Raw genomic sequence first — 18,467 nt, forward strand, 5'->3', positions numbered from 1 at the left:
CTTACTCTTTTTCTGCCCCATACTTCGCAAATATATTCTTACCTTTCTTCGACTTCTCCGTGAGTCGATATCAGTTTCTGCGTTGTGTACTTAGGAATCAAAATTTGCCGATACTCACCTTTCAGCGGGCTGAGCTGAGGTCTCTTGTAATCGGAACTTTTGATTCTTCCCTGGACCTCTCCCTGGGTCTGTTACTAAGAGGGTTTACCAGCCTCGAGCTCGACAAGACGTCCCTTCCCCTCCAAGTACCTTGCGATCAGTTCCCGAGACACCCTTTGGTCTCAGGTTTTACGAGTGTGTGTCGAGGGAAAAAAAAAACTTTCACTCTGTATCGCTTCCTTCGCGGCCGGCCAATTCCCTCGCGGGAGGATGGAAACGCGACCTTGAAGTCCGCACTCGCTTCGTGATCAGATCACGTCTCACACACTCGCCCGATCGCCCGCTCAACCAGCAGTACTTACAGCTATTTTCCTGCGTGGGTGTCCTTGTGCGCACTAGACGTTTTACGAGCAAGTAAGCCGCGGCTTCCGAAGGCTCCGTGCCTTCCGAGCTCTCCGATCCGGATTTATCCTTTTTATTGTGGTTTTTACCTCCGCCTAAATTTGGTTCGGATATCGGAATGAACTACGGGGGTTCTCAACTCACCAGGCCGCCAAAATCAGCGGGGGTACCCGTCCTGGGCAGCGAGATTCCCCGCAGTTTCTCCGATCCGAGTCACGGCACCAATCTGTTATAAATGCAAAGGCAGATTTGGGTTAAATAAAAACAATTTATTATAAAACAATTTCTATAAAAAATAAACAATGAGGAAAAACCACAATAAAACAAACAGCGCAGCGCTGGGTGGACAGGGGTCTATACCCAAAGGTATAGGTGTTCCCAAATCCACGAAGGAGGGTAAACTGTCCGGGGTTTTTATAGGGATTTTTAGCCTTGAGGCCAAATTCCAGGCAGGCACCATTCATCAACAGTCCTTGATTGTCGTATGAATTGATTTCCTGGCGTTGGAGAATAGAGTCGAATGGACGTCCGGACCGAGTCTCCTCATATGTAAAGAAATTCTGAGTGGCTCTTGTGGTTCAGGCCATCCGGATGGGATGGCTGGATCCGGGTTGGAGCCGATGGATATTTCGGCTGGATTTTTCCTTTTGTTTACTTGATGGCTTCCCCCAACGGTAGCCCGCAAGGCGAGGTGTTCAGGTCCGGTGATGAATATCTCGTCGGAGCCTCTCCGTTTTGGCTTGATGTTTCGTGTCCTGTCTATTCTTCCCTGTTGATGGTCACCGAGCCTGTCCTTGTCAGTTTGAGGAGTTTTTTTTTTTCTGTCAGCTTGATGGGCCGCGTCCTGTCTATTCTTTTTGTTGATGGGCGCCGGCTAGGATCGTTATCCTTTGAGTGGGAATTCGTGGCTAGATCTGGGAAGGGCTTGTGTGTCATACTGTACTTTATATTTTATATCATTATTGTTATATACATTTATTTAGATTTCTACGAATTTTTACAAGTTCATTTCTCACACCAGTTTGTTAAAAAGTCATGATTTATTGGGTTTTCAAAATGTTTTTATATACCCTTTTAGAGTTAATTTTGTGTTTTAAGTAATTATGAGTTTATGCAGTTGCAGTTTTTAGAGTTTTACTAGAGAAGTTATTGTGATTCCCTGAAAAAAAAAAAAAAAGAGTTTTTAACAGAAGTTGCCTTGCCATAACTGGTTTTAGAACCTATGGTTAAAATATGGTATGATTATAGCTTCTAAGAAAACCTTCCAATTAATGTTATCTACAGAAGAGATTGGTTTTTTAAAAAATAATTAGTTAAGAGAACTTTACTGTACAAAACAAAGTTAAGTTAGAGCATATATTAGCTATTTGCTTGTTTTCTCCACAATTTTAATAAGGTAATTTCAATGTGAGTCCTTTTGTTATATAAAACATATATAACTGCATATATACCAATTTGGATTTTGGATTTTAGTTTAAGAATTGAACTTGATGTTCCTGAAAAGTGCTACAAAAGCTGAATGGTAACTTGCCAAATCCTGTGTTGTTGTGGTTTTTCTCTAGAAAAACTGCACTTTAAAATCCTAACCAATTTAAGCATATACTAGGCAAATTCCTGTTATGAATAAGTATTTTTAGTAACATTTGCAGTTATTGTGAGTTATTCTCAAAGCTAGATGGCATAGAATTGTGATGTATTTGTTACATTTTTATAAACTTTATAGTGAATCCATGTTATTGTTATATTGTGTTTAAAAGGTATATATCAAACTTTTAGTTGCTTTTTGTAGTAACAGAATAAGATTAAGTTATGTTTTTAATTAGTATAGATTAAGTGTTAATAGAAATAAGGATAGTCAAGTTTTATTATGTTTAGGCTTGAATGTTTTTAACTTAAGATTTATAACTTAGATATTCTTTTAAGGTTAAGTTTTGTTATTTCCTTTTGTTATAACTAATTTTTATTAGTTTTAAATATTGTCTAATTGTCCTAGTTTAGGGCAAATTAGGAAGGAAAACTCCCGTTCATGGGAGCAGTGAACGTTCCAGGACTGAATCGTGTTAGAGAAATTCTGTAGAATATCTAAGAAAAATGTAGAGACTCCATCTAACTGTATATAAAGCAAATTGTAGTTGTGTTTACCCTTTCAGCAAATTGCTTTCACGCTTAGACTACATATATACCAGAGCACATGTGTTAAAAGTAGTTAGATAATAGTTTAAGATAAAGAGTTTAGCCTGTGTAGTAATTATTATGTTAGTATAAAGTATAAGTATTCCCCCTTCAAGAGGTAGTGTAAGCATCTTTGAAAGTTCATTTAACGTTAAAGTTTTAGCTGTGAGTTTGCAAGCATGGTGTCATTTACATGGTAAAATGCTTATGGTAATTGTGTTGTGTATAGTCCTGACCAACTGTCTGCTAACTAACATCCAAAAGTGACAGAAAATATGGGTCACTCTAGCACATTGAACTGGCCAAAGGTCAATCTGTCTGAGCCTAGCCACACCTGGAGATCCTTTTTGCACCTCTCTCATGGGAGTCCCTGAATGGGATCCTCAAGCATTTAAAGGTTTAATTCGTAATGAGACTCAACTGAATCAATTGGCAATGTTGCAAGAGTGCAGTCGCACTGTTGGCTTCACATTAAGACAACTTGAAGCCTGTTGGCAAGCAAATATCACCAAAGTTCTCAAAGTTACCATACAGCCCTCAGAAGGATTAGATTTGTTAGGTTCCACCAATACCTCAGGTGGATGGATAATGTTTGAACCCCCAACAAAAAGTCATTCCAACAAAGTAATGCAGCACTGGGATGCAGCCAACCCTATAGCTGATCTCGTTACTACCACTGAAAGTAAAGCCTTTATTCGTGGTGCAATCTCACAGGACAATTACCAAAGCGATTACCTAGTTCCATATTCCTAATCTGTGGAGATAGAGCATGGAATGAAATTCTTGCTAATCCACATAGAGGACCCTGTTATCTTGGGAAACTTACTTTGTTTCACCCATGTTTACACCAAGTGTTGAATATAGCTAGCAAAATGAAAAGCATCAAACAGTCAAAGCGAAGCCTGAATGAATTAAGGCTTAGCAACTCTAAAAAGGCTCGCTTGTTAGACTAACAAAGAATTGAACTTAACATCCACAATGTTAAGTGAACTTTTAGCCGATGTGAGTAGTGTATGTCATGCAGTATTACAAAATCGAGCTGCAATTGACTTTTTGCTCTTATCACAAGGACACGGTTGTGAGGAGTTTCAAGGCATGTGCTGTTTGAATCTTACTGATCATTCAGCTTCCATCCATAAGCAACTACAACAGCTACAGGATGGGTTACATGCCCTGAAAGAAGATAGTGACCCCATTGGAAGTTGGTTTGCCAGCTGTGGTATCACTGGATGGTTGAGGTCTCTTGTGCTAGAAGGGGGACGGACTTGTGAAAAACGAAGTTCACTCCTATAAGTTTTAAAAAGTTTAATAAAGACAATAAGAGACATAAAATAAAGCAAAGAGTTAAAACGGCTGGGTGCCTTGGCGCGCTGCCAAGAGCACACCTGGTATCCTATGGATACCCCTTTTATCCCATCCTTGCTGTGAGGGGTTAATGCATATTCAAGCATGTCCCCTCCCTGGTTCCGCCTTCTTAGTTCATGCTTCTGCACAGTCTCAGTTTCTGCTTGTCATCATTATTCTTGCTGGTCAGCATTCTTTTGGGGTCTGGTTTCCTTATCTCTGCATATAGTCAGTTGTTGATAAGAGTCTGGGCCCCTCATCCTTCTTCTGAGGACAGCTGAGCTTATCTTTCCCCCCTGCCCACGTCCTGGTGCCGGGTTTTTTTCTTCTTTTTTTATAACAGTTTGCTCTCCCTTTCCTGCTGCTGATAACAGCCTGCTTTCCACAGCTTGATCCTCCCATTGTCTTGCCTTGTCCGGATGAAACATATCTTTATTATTCAGAATTCCTACCTAAGCCTATAACTTACTAAGAGAGAAAAGAATATAGTGAAAGCATATAATATATATTTATCAGAATAATTGTGAAAAGCCAATATTTACAACATGAATTCACAACAACCCCTCCTTTTATTTTTTTTATAAATCATTTGGCTTGAGCAATAATTCCTGTTTCCTAGCTTCTAGCACTCGTTCATTTTTCTCACAAATCAATTTAGCTTCTTCTAGCGGATCTTTCACATTATTTTGTTTTCTTAATACCATGATTTTTTGTGCCGTTCCAGATGTAGCCAATCTTGGGTCTGTAGGCATTGCTACTATTTGCATGCCCTGCACCACTTTGGTGATTAGTTGGATGAAACAGGGGATTAGACAAGGAAGGAATATTAAACCAGCTGTAGCACATAGGAGGAAGAAACCTAGCTTCTTCCACCATTCTGTCCCCAACAGGTTATTCCACCAATTAGTGGTCATCATTGACTCCCATTTTTGGACTGGCACATGGGCTATTTTTCTGATGTTCTTGGCGATATCTAGAACGGCATTTCCATTGTCATCAATTTGCAAACAACAATCTGATGTATTAAATTTTCCGCAAACACCCCCCTCTTCAGCCAATAGATAGTCCAAAGCCAGTCTATTCTGATATATTGCAGCTCTGGCTTGGCGTTGCTGACTGACTATTAATTCCATAGCCCCAGCTGTTTCATTGGTTATGATTTCTACTACAGCTTGGAGTCTTATAATGCGATTTAGCATGTAAATTGGGGTTCGATATCCCCAACTTCCATCTTGTGCCCAAGTAGCTGGCCCATATGTTTCTAGTATGCGTTCAGGGGGCCATTCCTCATCTCCCCATTTTTGAGGTCCTCCAAACAATTCCCTTTTATTTCTTTTTAGGTCCTCATAAACCGGCACTCCCAATTGATCTCCATCTGGTCTTGGCAAAAGGAAGAATCCTGGTTGAATGATTCCCAGAGTACAACTCCCTTTCCATTGTGAAGGGAGCTTTGGGTATGCCCTTTTCCCACATATCCAAAATAAGCCATCTGGTGCCTTCCAATAGTCATTTTTCTGTTGATTTATATTTTCCCAAAATTTTGATATTTCTGGGATTCCAGAGTAAGGATTTTTCCCTTTACCATTACATCTGAAGAGTCTGGTTCGATTATCATACACACAATTCTTTTCTTTTACTTTTCCTTGGGTCCAATATAAAGTTGGTTCCTCTGGGATCCACCATGTAGAAGTTCCATTGCTTACCTTATACCTTTTACAGGGAGTTTTCCCTATTTCTTTAATAAATTCCTTACCAGTTCGCCATAAACATTCTTTCCCTATCACTGTTGAACTCAGAATCCATCCTTCTGGTCGAGTCCCCCCTCTTATATTGGTCCGGTTCCACTTAAGGAGTTCCACCGGGCCTATGCTACTACCTTTCCATGGCCATTCCTCCGTCATCAAGGCTCCTCCACAGACCCAGCAGTTCGTTATGTTAAGTTCTTTACTTATCCTCTCCCCTAAATCCACAAACAGGTTTTTCCCTAGTCTTGAGATATCTATTTCCCCTTTTAATTGCTGTTTGAGCCTTGCATACGGGTCCTGACGTGAGGTTAAGTTAGGTTTAGGTTTCTGTGCTGGTTTTATCTTTTTTCTTATCACTTGCTCTTTTATCAAATCTTGGGTCTTTCCCTTGACCGCCCCCGTGAAGCAAATCCATTTTTCCCCTTTTGGGCAAGTGCTTCCCAATCTAGTACCACTGACTCCTAAGTTTTCTGTGATCCAATATTTTTCTCCTTTATGTATACAGGTACTTAACTTGGATGGGTTATAGCAGTGACTATTGATATTGGTGTGGGTAATAAGAAAGAAACCCCGGTGTTTTTCCATGTAAAGTTTTCGATAGCATTTGTAACATGGCTTTGCTGGTGTCCCAAATGGGAAAAGGATAAGTGACAGAAGAAGGAATAATAGGGGTCCAGTATGGCTTACACCCCCACCCATCCTGCCTATGAGGTTGCAGCTCACAGCAGGTGTTTTATATTCTTCTTGGTGGCGAGTTATAGAGGCCAATCTGGTCTTGCCCCCTATTTCCTTGCCACTTCCTCTTTTGTAATTTCCAAGCAAATCTCTTCTGACACCTTTTAACAGTAGTATCCCACCGTTCTTCAGGTATTTCCCATTCAACAGGCACCAGTAATTCCCATCCACAGAACAGAGTTATTATTTCAGTTGCCTGCAATTCTGTTTGGATAGAGAATCTATTATGTGCTCGACACTCCCTACAACAAGAACGCCGATTGTGTGAGCTGCAATACCAATTTCTCCCACAACTTAAACACTTATATTTAACCCAGCTAGCATGTCCCGTATTGGGATGATTTATACAAGGTATATGGTGTGGCACTGATGGAAGTTGTGATTCTCCCCTTTCTTTATACAGATCACAGGCCAAAGCAAAAATATGAGGATTTCCTGACCGAAACAGCCCCGATCCTCCTGTTTGGAGAGGGAGTATTCCTCCCCAAGGTGGATATCGAAGGTGTCTCAGAACTTGTCCAGGCAGGACTTGAAACCACTGATACAGGTTTGGTCTCACTTCCCAATTAGGCGTGATTCTTTGCTCATCCCTTGGATCCTGTGGATTGTCCCAGTTCATTACCACCCAGCCCCCGCTTTAGAGTCAATTTGGTATCACCCGGTTCAGAAGTTATAATCCACTCCTCAGGTCTTTTCACAGGTCCCTTGATTCTACTGGCGTGGATCCAGCCTCGCTCCCTGGTCCGGATTGCGGCCTCCGTTGTCAGCAGTACCTGAAAAGGACCTTCCCATTGAGGAGTCAAAGATTGTTCCTTCCATGTCTTTACCAGTACCCATTCTCCTGGATGAATATTATGAATTTTGAACTCCAAAGGGGTGGTTTGAGGGATCATTCCTTTTAGCCTTAGGTTTTCAAGTGTTTTAGCAATTGTGGTGACATATTTTCTGACACTTATTTCCCCTACTTCATAAGTGGCAGCTTCATGTCGGGTGGTAAGGAAGGGTAGTCCAAACATCATTTCATAGGGTGACACTCCCAGGTCTGACCTGGGTTGTGTTCGAACCCTTAATAGAGCCAGAGGTAAACATTTTACCCAGGACATCTGGGTTTCAATCATTAATTTTGTTAAGGTCTTCTTTAAAGTTTGATTCATTCTTTCCACCCGGCCTGAACTTTGTGGGTGCCAGGGGGTATGCAATTCCCATTTTATTCCCAAGGTTTGGGTTATTTGCTGTAAGACTTTAGATGTAAAATGTGTTCCTCTATCTGAGTCTATTTTATTAATCATTCCATACCTGGGAATAATCTGTTCCAAAAGAGTTTTACACACCACATTAGCTGTGGCCCTGGCAGCGGGAATAGCTTCCACCCAGTGAGTTAAGTGGTCTACTATTACCAATAGGAACTTCCATTTTTGGACTTGGGGAAGTTCAGTGAAATCCACTTGAATACTTTGGAATGGCCGTAAGGCTAATTCACGACCACCTAATGGTGTTTTTCTCATTATTTTTCTATTTACCTTTTGGCAAGTTATGCAGTTTTCAGTTATTTGTTTTGCTACCCCAAAAATTCCAATGCATCCAAAATCCCTTAGAAAGTGATCACACAAAGCCTGAGTACCCCAATGAGTTTTCTGATGCATATCTTCTAATATTTTTCTGGTGAGTGGCTTATTAAGTAACTGTCTCCCGTCAGGGAGTTTCCACTTTCCAGACTGATCCCGTTCTCCCCCTATCTTAAGCAATTCTTTTTCTTCTTTCTCACTAAATTTAGGGATCTCCAATTCTTCCCTGTTTGGGGTTAAAATTAACATTACTCGTTTGTCCCCATTTTCTGCCGCCTCTTTAGCCTCCTGATCTGCCAAGTTATTCCCTCTTATTTCAGGTGTCATTCCCTTTTGGTGTCCTTTGATATGTACTACAGCTATCTCCTCAGGTAGTTTTAATGCTTCTAAAACTTCTAAAATAAGTCCCTCATGTACTAGTCCCTTCCCTTTTGAGTTTAGTAACCCCCTTTCCTCCCAAATTTTCCCAAAGGTATGAATTACTCCAAAGGCATACTTTGAGTCAGTATAAATGGTCCCCTTTTTATGTGCTAAATGCTCCAGTGCCCTTTTTAGAGCATATAATTCACAAGATTGAGCAGACCAGTTTGAAGGTAGACTTCCTTTTTCGATGGTCTGCATATTTTCTCCATCAACTACAGCGTATCCCGACATTCTTTTTCCTTGCAAGCATCTGGATGAACCATCAACATATATTTTTTTTCCCTCCAAAAGGGCTTGTTCTGCTAAATCTTCCCGAACTTTAGTTTGGCATTGTATGATTTCCAGACAATTATGTGCCAAATCATCTTTTGGTTCCCCATACAGAAATTGGGCTGGATTGAGACTCCTGCTTGTTTCTATTGTCAAATCATTATTGTCAATTAAGATTGCTTCATATTTTAACATCCTGGAGTCTGTTAACCATTTTTCAGCTTTTTGATTTAGCACATTTCGGACAGCATGGGGTGTGCATACAATTAATTTACTTCCAAAGGTGAGCTTACGGCTTTCCTCCACCAAAATAGCAGTAGCTGCTATTGCCTGAATACATACTGGCCAGCCATGGCTCACTGGATCCAACAATTTGGATAAAAAGGCTATTGGTTTCTTTACCCCCCCCCATTCTTGAACTAAAACCCCGTGAGCTACTCCGTTTTCCACATTAACGTATAAATGAAAGGGTTTTTCTAAGGAGGGTAGGCTTAGGGCTGGTACTGAGGCTAGTTTCAATTTCAATTGTTCTAATTTATCATCATCATCTTTAGTCCATCTTATATTGTCTCCCCCTGTCAATTTCTCATACAAAAATTTTACTGCTTGTGTGTATCCTTCAATCCACAATCTACAATATCCTAACAGTCCTAGCAGTTTCCTAACCTCTTTCTTTGAAGAGGGAGGAGGAAGGGATAGGATCCCTGCAATTCTTTCAGGATTTAATTTCCTGCTACCTTTGCTTATCAGGTGACCAAGATATTTTACCTCTGATTCCACAAACTGTAACTTTCCTTTTGATACTCTGAGTCCCTTTTCCCCAAGAAAGTTCAGAAGTTTTATAGTAGCTTCTCTAACTTCAGCTTCTATTTCTCCTGATATTAGGAGATCATCCACATATTGGATGATTTGTATTCCTACAGGAGTGGGGAAAGTTTGTAGTATCTCTTCTAAGGCTTGCCCGAATAGATTTGGGGACTCTGTGAATCCTTGTGGTAATTTTGTCCATCTTAATTGTTGCTTTCTCCCAGTATTTGGATCTTCCCATTCAAAGGCAAAAATATCTCGGCTTTCTTCTGCCAGTGGGCAGGCCCAGAAAGCATCTTTAAGATCCACCACACTGAACCACTGATGTTGAGGTGGGACTTTACTTAAAAGAGTATAAGGATTAGGAACCACAGGGTAACGGGCTCGTGTTCTTTTATTTACCTCCCTTAAATCTTGCACTAATCTGTAATTTCCATCAGGTTTCTTTACTGGGAGTATAGGGGTGTTATGAGGAGATTTACAAGGTTCCAATGTCCCATCCTTTATCAATTCTTCTATTACTGGCTTTAAGCCTTCTCTCCCCTCCAAAGAAATAGGATACTGACGTACACGTATGGGACGTTCTTCCCTTTCAATAGTGACCCTTATGGGGTCAATATTCAATCCACCCCTATTTCCTTTTCCAGCCCAAACTTCTTTGTTAATTTTCTCTTCATCTTTTTGACCAAGTTTTAACACTTTGGCTGTCATTTTCCCTTCTACTGGGATAACCCCAATTCCTAATTGTATCTGTAAATCCCTTCCCAATAAGTTGCTGCCAGCCCCAGGAACTAGTAAAACATCTCCTATTCCTATTTTTGTTTCTCCTTCTATGACCACATTTTTAATGACAGGAACTTTAAACCCTTCCCCTTTTGCCCCTGTTACTTTTACAGTATCATTACTTATATCACATCCCTTTGGAATATTAACAACACAAGTCCTTTCTGCCCCAGTATCAACTATAAATTCCAATGTCTCCTCTTGGGGGCCCACTTTTAAAGTTATCAAAGGCTCCAGATGGTATTTGTCCCCCAAAAAAATAGAGCCAGTGACTCCCCTATTCTTCCTCTGGGGGTGTCTCTTGAAATATCTTTAGATCCCTCCTTAAGTGAGGGCATTCTCGTTTAAAATGCCCTTCCTTTTTGCAATAAAAACAGGTATTCCTGGGTTGTCCCGGGAATTTTGATTGTGCTGGATTTTTATTTCTTCCCTTCTCCCCACTTCTAGCCCCTGAGTGTTTAGGAGGAATTCCTGAGGGTTTTTGATTCAGATCTTTCTGGAAAGTGTTTTCCCTCATAGTAGCTATCATGATTTTTGCTTCCACTTTAGCTTTTTCTTCATCTCTCCGTACATAAACCCTTTGAGCTTCTCTTAATAAGTCATTTAAGGGTTTGTCGTGCCAGTCTTCCAATTTTTCTAGTTTCTTTCTAATATCTGGCCATGCCCGGGTGACAAAATTGACCCTTAGCAGGGCTTGTCCTGCTAGGGACTCAGGGTCTATTCCAGAGTATTGTTTCATATTTTTTCGGAGCCTTTCCAGCCATTCAGTTGGGGTTTCCTCTTTTCCCTGTTGTCCCTCAAAGGCTTTTCTAACATTTTGCCCTCGGGGCGCCCCCTCCTTTATCCCTTTGATTATCAAATTACGATAATCATTCATACTTCCCCTCCCAACTTCATCATTCTGGTTCCAATTAGGAGGTGCAGTTGGCAATTTCTGTTCTCCCGGTGGGCCTTGTTGGTTTTCTCTTTCCCATATTTTTATCCCAGCAGTTCTAATCATATCTCTTTCCTCTTGGGAAAATATTATTTTCATTATTGATTGCATTTCTTCCCAAGTGAAAATATTGGGCCCTAGGAATTGATCTAATTGTTCAGCTGTACCTATAGGGTCTTCTAATAGCCCTTTAATCTCCTTTTTGAAATTCCTAACTTCTGTAGAAGTTAAAGGAGCATTCACAAATCCCATTCCCCCCTGGACCCCTCCCATAGGTACTTCTCGTAATGGGAATAAATTGATTTCTTGGTTCCACTCTCCCTGTCTATCTGTTTTTACACCCCCCTTCCCTTGTTTTGTATTAGTGTTGGTAACACAGAGGTTATCAGGCTGCTTTTGAGCTTTAATTGCTCCCCTTGTGTTCTGATATGGTGCCCCTTCATTAAGAAGAGATGTTATCTGGGCAGCAGGCGCTGAACTCTCCAAAGGAAAAGAGGCAGAAACAGAGTCCGGCAGGGAAGCTGGGATCCCTAGTGCAGAAGGAGTGAGGGCGGGGCCTGGCAGTGAAGCCAGGGCCGCCTGTGCAGAGCTGCTGGGGTCCGGCATTGAAGCCGGAGCTGCTGCAGCCGGAGTGCTGATGTCCGGCAGTGAAGCCGGGGCCGCCAGGGCGGGTGGAGCAGAAGCCAGAGTCGGGACACCCAGCGCTCTCCCCGGTTCGAAGGGGGGGGCAGGAATTCCCGGGATGGGTGGAATTCCCAGCATCAGCGGGGGTGGGGGGATTCCCAGCGCCATTGGAGGCGGAGGAATTCCCGGAGGCTGGGGAACCCCTGCAGCTGGCTGCAGCGGGAGGGCTCCCTGTGTTAGTGGTGGAGGTAAGACATCAAGGGGGTCCCATTTTTTTTTATTTTCTGTTTGCTCAACCTCTGGAGTTTTAGATACTTTAAAAACTCTGGCTCCCAGAGGTTCTGTGTTTCCTAACCAGCAAGAGGCATATTCTCTTTCTTCTGGATTGTATGGCTCTTTTGAATTCACAAATATATTTAGAGCCTGGCAGATCCAAGCCTCCGAGGACCCGTATTTTGGCCAGTAAACATGATCAGGTCTAATTTCCTTTTTTTACCCACTCCTTCATGCAGAATTGGATCATTTTTACTTTGTCTTTCCCCTTTGTATTGGGATCTGTATCCCAATTTGCTAGTTTGACCCCGAGGGGACTATCTTGAGGTATATCCTCTGGTATTTTATTAATTCTTTTTTCTCTTAAGGACAGCTTACTGGTTCTCTGTCCCATTTTCCCGAGTGTTCTCTGTTTCACCCTACTCCTTTTAAGTACCACTATTTAGAACACCAATTGTACTATTTTAGAATACCAATTCCACTCCTTTAAAACACCAGTTCACTTCTTTAAAATACAACACCACCAACAAAACCAACAAACCCCAAATCCCTCTCTCAGTGTTCTTATTACTGTCCACCTTTCCCCCCCTCAAAATACAGTTATACACAATCTCTCATTCACACATGCATTCTCATTTCTTTAATAGACTTTCCACACTCACTTTCACTCACACCAAGACAATACAATAATAAGGTACCTTCAATGTTGTTGGCCAACCCCCCCAGATTTTCTTGGGTACTATACCCCACACTTGCCGTGGTTTGCACCCTCAACCTGGCAATATTCCCGGGGATTTATTAATTTTTATCCCCTTTTTGTCCCGTCTCCTAGTACACTGAACTTAGGAGAACTCCCGATTCCTTCCTTTCCAGGGGTCCAACCCCTCCCTGAGACCCCAGTCCCAGTAACCCCGGGGGGATTCTTTCACTCCTTTTTCATTCGCTTCGTCCAATTCCCGGCCTATTTTCTCGCGAAAGATAGGAACCGCGGTAGTATGGACTCCGCTCTCGCTCCGCAGGTGTGGGGTAACCAGCTTGCGTCTCATTCACACACATTCATCCCCCCCGTTTCCACCCCCCTGATCAGTACTTACCAATTCCTGTTCAGGTCCTGAAAGATTATGGGGTTTTGAAGGAGCGCTTTATTACTTTGATTTTTTTTTTTATTTTTCTTTGCTTTACTTGTCTCTCTCTTGTCCTTCGGGTGTTGCCCTGCTACCACCGATGACACCAGAAGAGCCAAAGCGGATTACCAAAGCTGGCAGGGAGGCGCCTTCCCCCGCCTGGAATCTCCTGGTTTCCCCGGGGCGAGGTGCTTCATCCCGGACGAGCCCCCAATTCCTGTGAAAAACAAAGTTCACTCCTATAAGTTTTAAAAAGTTTAATAAAGACAATAAGAGACATAAAATAAAGCAAAGAGTTAAAACGGCCGGGTGCCTTGGCGCGCTGCCAAGAGCACACCTGGTATCCTATGGATACCCCTTTTATCCCATCCTTGCTGTGAGGGGTTAATGCATATTCAAGCATGTCCCCTCCCTGGTTCCGCCTTCTTAGATCATGCTTCTGCACAGTCTCAGTTTCTGCTTGTCATCATTATTCTTGCTGGTCAGCATTCTTTTGGGGTCTGGTTTCCTTATCTCTGCAGATAGTCAGTTGTTGATAAGAGTCTGGGCCCCTCATCCTTCTTCTGAGGACAGCTGAGCTTATCTTTCCCCCCTGCCCACGTCCTGGTGCCGGGTTTTTTTTCTTCTTTTTTTATAACAGTTTGCTCTCCCTTTCCTGCTGCTGATAACAGCCTGCTTTCCACAGCTTGATCCTCCCATTGTCTTGCCTTGTCCGGATGAAACATATCTTTATTATTCAGAATTCCTACCTAAGCCTATAACTTACTAAGAGAGAAAAGAATATAGTGAAAGCATATAATATATATTTATCAGAATAATTGTGAAAAGCCAATATTTACAACATGAATTCACAACAGACTTTACTTATAATGTTAATTGGGATGACAGTCTAAGTTGTATGTTATCTTGTCTTCATAAAAGTATAGAATGAGTCACATCCAAAGCCTGGTTTGTGCAAAAAGAGAAAGGGGGAATTGTTGATATATTTTATATATTAGTAAAGGCCTGTATGCACAAACCAGCCTTTGAAATAAGTCATGATATTAGAGGCTAAAGTCCTTGAAACCTTTATGCAGAAGAGAGAGTAAAGCAAAACAATATCCTTGCATATAAGAGAAAGAATGCAAACCTGTGTGCATTAGCCAATAGTAACTTGCTTAGCCCGCAGACCCTGTAGAACCCTATAAAAGGTGTGCTAAAGATATGTCTTGGTTTAGGGCAAATTAGGAAGGAAAACTCTAAATGGGGATTTCCCCAGGGAAATGCCCCTCCCCACCAACTGGTCTGGGAAAAGGAAAAAATTCTTTAGAGAGAAGTGGAAAAAGCTGTTTATTTAACAGAAATTGAGTAATATTAAATAATAAAACCTCTTGCTGTTCGATGGGATGGCAAATCTAGGAGGAAAAAAAAAAGTCCTTTTCATGTGGTGTAGCTCGGCTTGCTCAGGTTCTTATCAGTTCCTCCGGCGCTGGAAAGTGCTGAGGCCCAGGCCCCGGTGGGCCACAGGCGTGAGCTCTCGGGGTTAGGCTGGGTGTTCAGTCTAGAGCAGGCTTGCACAGATCCAAGAAAATTGGGAAAAAAACCAAACAAAGGTCCAGGGAACTCTTCTGCCTCAGCTAGCTAGAACTAACTAAAAGCCAGAGAGAAGCTCTGTCCCGCTGTCTGTCCATGCTGCAGACACCACAGTCCCGCCAGCGAGATGTGGGGGAGTGATGTTTTTCCTTAACACAAGCTGCGCGCTTCTTCTTCCCCCTCTCTTGCTCTCAAAGCCAGTCTTAAAGGTGCAGAACTTAATATATAACATAAACCAGACAATTGGGGATACCAGTATCATAAAGTTACCCCAGGACAAGATAGAAATAAACGGTGTTCACGATTACTTCTGTGAAGATTGGTGAATAGCTGGCAGATTCTCAATACACCAGTTTTAATCAGGGACCCTGAAACTTGGCAAACCAAGGGCCCCTATGAACTTGTCACCTGGGGGCGTGGTTACAATTGTGTATCCACCCTTACAGGCCCCTGATGGATTCCTCAGAAATGGGTAAAGCCTTTTGTTCCCAAAAACCCAGCTCCAGCAGAAAAGGAAGAGAGACAAGTGGCTGTTGCTTCCAAAAGAAGATGCCTCCCGGAAAAGCAAGAAGAAACCTTCCTAACCTCTGGTTACTCTCTGACCTACACACCTTGATTGTGAATATGCCTTAAAAAAATGTTTTTTTCTTTTCTTTTAGAAAAAAACTACCTCACACTCAAACCCATGATGAGCCTTACCTCAGGTGTCATCCTGCTCACGCTGAGCAGCCTGGCAGCTGCCTGGATTGTCCCTCAGTCCCGACAGAACATCTGGGTGACCCTGGTACACACTTCAACAAGACACTATCTGCCTGTCCACTGCAGCAGCAAAAGACCCTATGTCTACCTGTCTGGTAGGAATTCCCCTGCAGGCTGAAGACTTTCCAGCCAGCTTTAGTGACCCCAAGTTTAATACAGATCCCAAAACACACAGCGACCAGCCAGATGAAAACCATAAGCGGCGAGCTGGGACAGTGAAAAACCCTATAGAAAAGTGGTTACCAATACTGCCCAAAGCTAATAAGAAGCCCCAAGAATTAGAGCAATTAGGTTCCTCCTCCGCACCTATTTGTGTTCATTTATAATTCACTGCCAGATACATAACTATACAATCACATAATCCAATATCAAAAAGAATACTAAGCAAAACAATGGTGTGGTACGTTAAGTCAAGTCCCAGTGGACGATCCTCGCTGCTCACAACCAAGAATCCTCCCTAAAGGTATATTTCTGATTTGCGGAGATAGAGCATGGGCAGGAGTCCCATCTTGCCTTCGAGAAGGGCCTTGCACTTTTGGACGGCTGTCCCTTTTAGCACCCAACCAAACCTAAATTATTAAATGGACTTGGAAAGACAATTCCACCCATGAAATCCACAAAAGAGGCACTGATATTTTAGACTCAAATTGCGATTCTGACATCTTTCATTGGGAAAAATCAAAAAGAGTTGCTGCATCCATATTTCTTCCATGGTTTGCAGCTTCCAAGGCACTAGATGAATTAGGACACCTCGTGTGCTGGGTAATTAAACAGGCCAACTTAACATCAGCCACCCTCAGCTCCCTCCTCGAAGACGATGAGATTACCAGACAAGCCACGCTCCAAAATCCAGCTGCCATTGTTTTCCTTTTGCTGCTGCATGGACATGAATGCCAGGAATTTGAAGGACTTTGCTGCCTAAACCTGTCCTCAAAATTTCCCAACGTCCTCGGAGCCCTTCGAGAGATGAAGAACTTGATCAGACGAGTGAAGCAAGAAGCCGAGGACTGGTTTAGTGAGCTGTTCAAAGGCTGGGGACTCACAGGATAGTGGACTTCCATATTCAAAACAATCCTGTTGTTTTTTGTTGTTCTGTTTCTAATCGTGCTATCATTTGGGATTGTCCATTGTTTAGTTTTAAAAGCTCTCAAGAATTTAGTCTCTACTACCTCAGAGATCAACCACATACAACTAGTGGACCGGAAGCAGTATAACTGGCCTGCCAATCACGAGTGGTGGACAAACTCGTGACCTGTATCAAGATAAGCTCATAACCCTTCAAAAATTTTTATATAAGAAAGGATGAGATGTTGTAAGGCATTTAGAAAAATGGTATGACCTGAGAATGCACCCCCGAAATGTAGAATGCAAAGTTCTTTCTCTTATCTCTTTCTCCCCAGTTCTCCTTATTGGCTGTCTGAATGTAAACCACCCTCTTCCCCCTGCCTTCAAAAAGACGCGTGTTATCAATATACTTCCTTTCACTCCTGCTCTCCTTTTCCATGGGGTCCGAAGAAATAAAGCTACACTTCCATCTCAGCAAGGGAATGGGCATCGGTTTAGTTTCTCTGTTCTAGGCAATAGTATCTCCTCTGCTTCCCTGGCTACTGCAGGGAGGACGGTAGCTATAGAGAGGCAGAAGATATACAGTTATAGCAGAGCGGGTACAGTGGAGGGTGAAAAAGATTATTAGAGGACTGTAGCATCTCTTATGAAGACAAGCTGAGGGAGCTGGGCCTGTTCAGCCTCAAGAGATGTCTGAGAGGGGACCAATGTCTATCAGCATCTGAAGTGAGGGTGCCAAGAGAATGGAGCCAGTCTCTGCTCAGTGGTGCTGAGCAATAGGTCAAGAGGCAACATGTAGAGAAACATTTTAACAGAGTAAAAGCATGATATTTTAGTAAAAGCCTGTCTGCACAACCCAGTTTTCAATCCAGGCCACAATATTAAAGGCAATGTCCTTGAAACTCTCCTGGAACAACGAGAATAAAGAAAAACAATGGCATTGTGTACTCGGAAAAGAATGTAAAACAATATGAGTTAACCAATAGTAGCTTGTTAAGCCCCGTGAACTTTGTCGGACCCTATAAAAGTGTGCTAAAGATAGAAATAAATGATGTTCGCTATACTTCTGTGAAGATTCAGTGAATAGTCTGAGCGGTTTTCCATTACCTGGTGCTCTGAACAGGAACCCTTTGCAGGCAGAGGGAGTTTGGCAGGTCCGCACAGCGGGAAAACGTGGAAGCGGGCCAGGGACGGCAGAGTGGATCCACGTAGCAGGAAGACGTGGAAGCGGATTGGAACCGGGTGGCGGGTTTGCATGCGGTGTGACTTGGAAGCAAGCCTAAGCTGGGGAAAACCGGGACGGAGAAGCCTGGGGTGAAGACCGGGGTTATTTACGCTTTGGGGCCAGGGAGATGGCGTCGCGACCCTTCCCCCATCCGCAGGGCTGCTAGCATGGAGGTTGAATTTGCGGCAGCACGGATACTGCTTCTAAGCATTATCGTTAAATGAGGCGAGGCAGTCAAGGATAAGTGTTGAAAGACCCCCGAGCTATTCACCAGTCTTCACAGAAGTAATTGTGAATGCCGTTTATTTCTATTATTAACACACCTTTTATAGGGTTCTACAGGGTTTGCGGGTAGAGCAAGCTACTATTGGCTAATACACACAAGTTTACATTCTTATCCTTGTACACAGGAATATTGTTTTACTTTCTGCAGGCAAGTTTCGAGGATTTTGGCCCTTAATATTACGACTTAACCCAGAGGCTGGTTTGTGCAGACAGGCCTTCACTAATATATCATGTCCCCCATCTGCTAAAAAACTCTCTATA

Source organism: Pseudopodoces humilis, chromosome 12 (genome assembly GCF_049639895.1).
Source record: "Pseudopodoces humilis isolate 2021_Gansu_Grassland_sample_001 chromosome 12, ASM4963989v1, whole genome shotgun sequence".
NCBI classification, from domain to species: Eukaryota; Metazoa; Chordata; class Aves; order Passeriformes; family Paridae; genus Pseudopodoces; species Pseudopodoces humilis.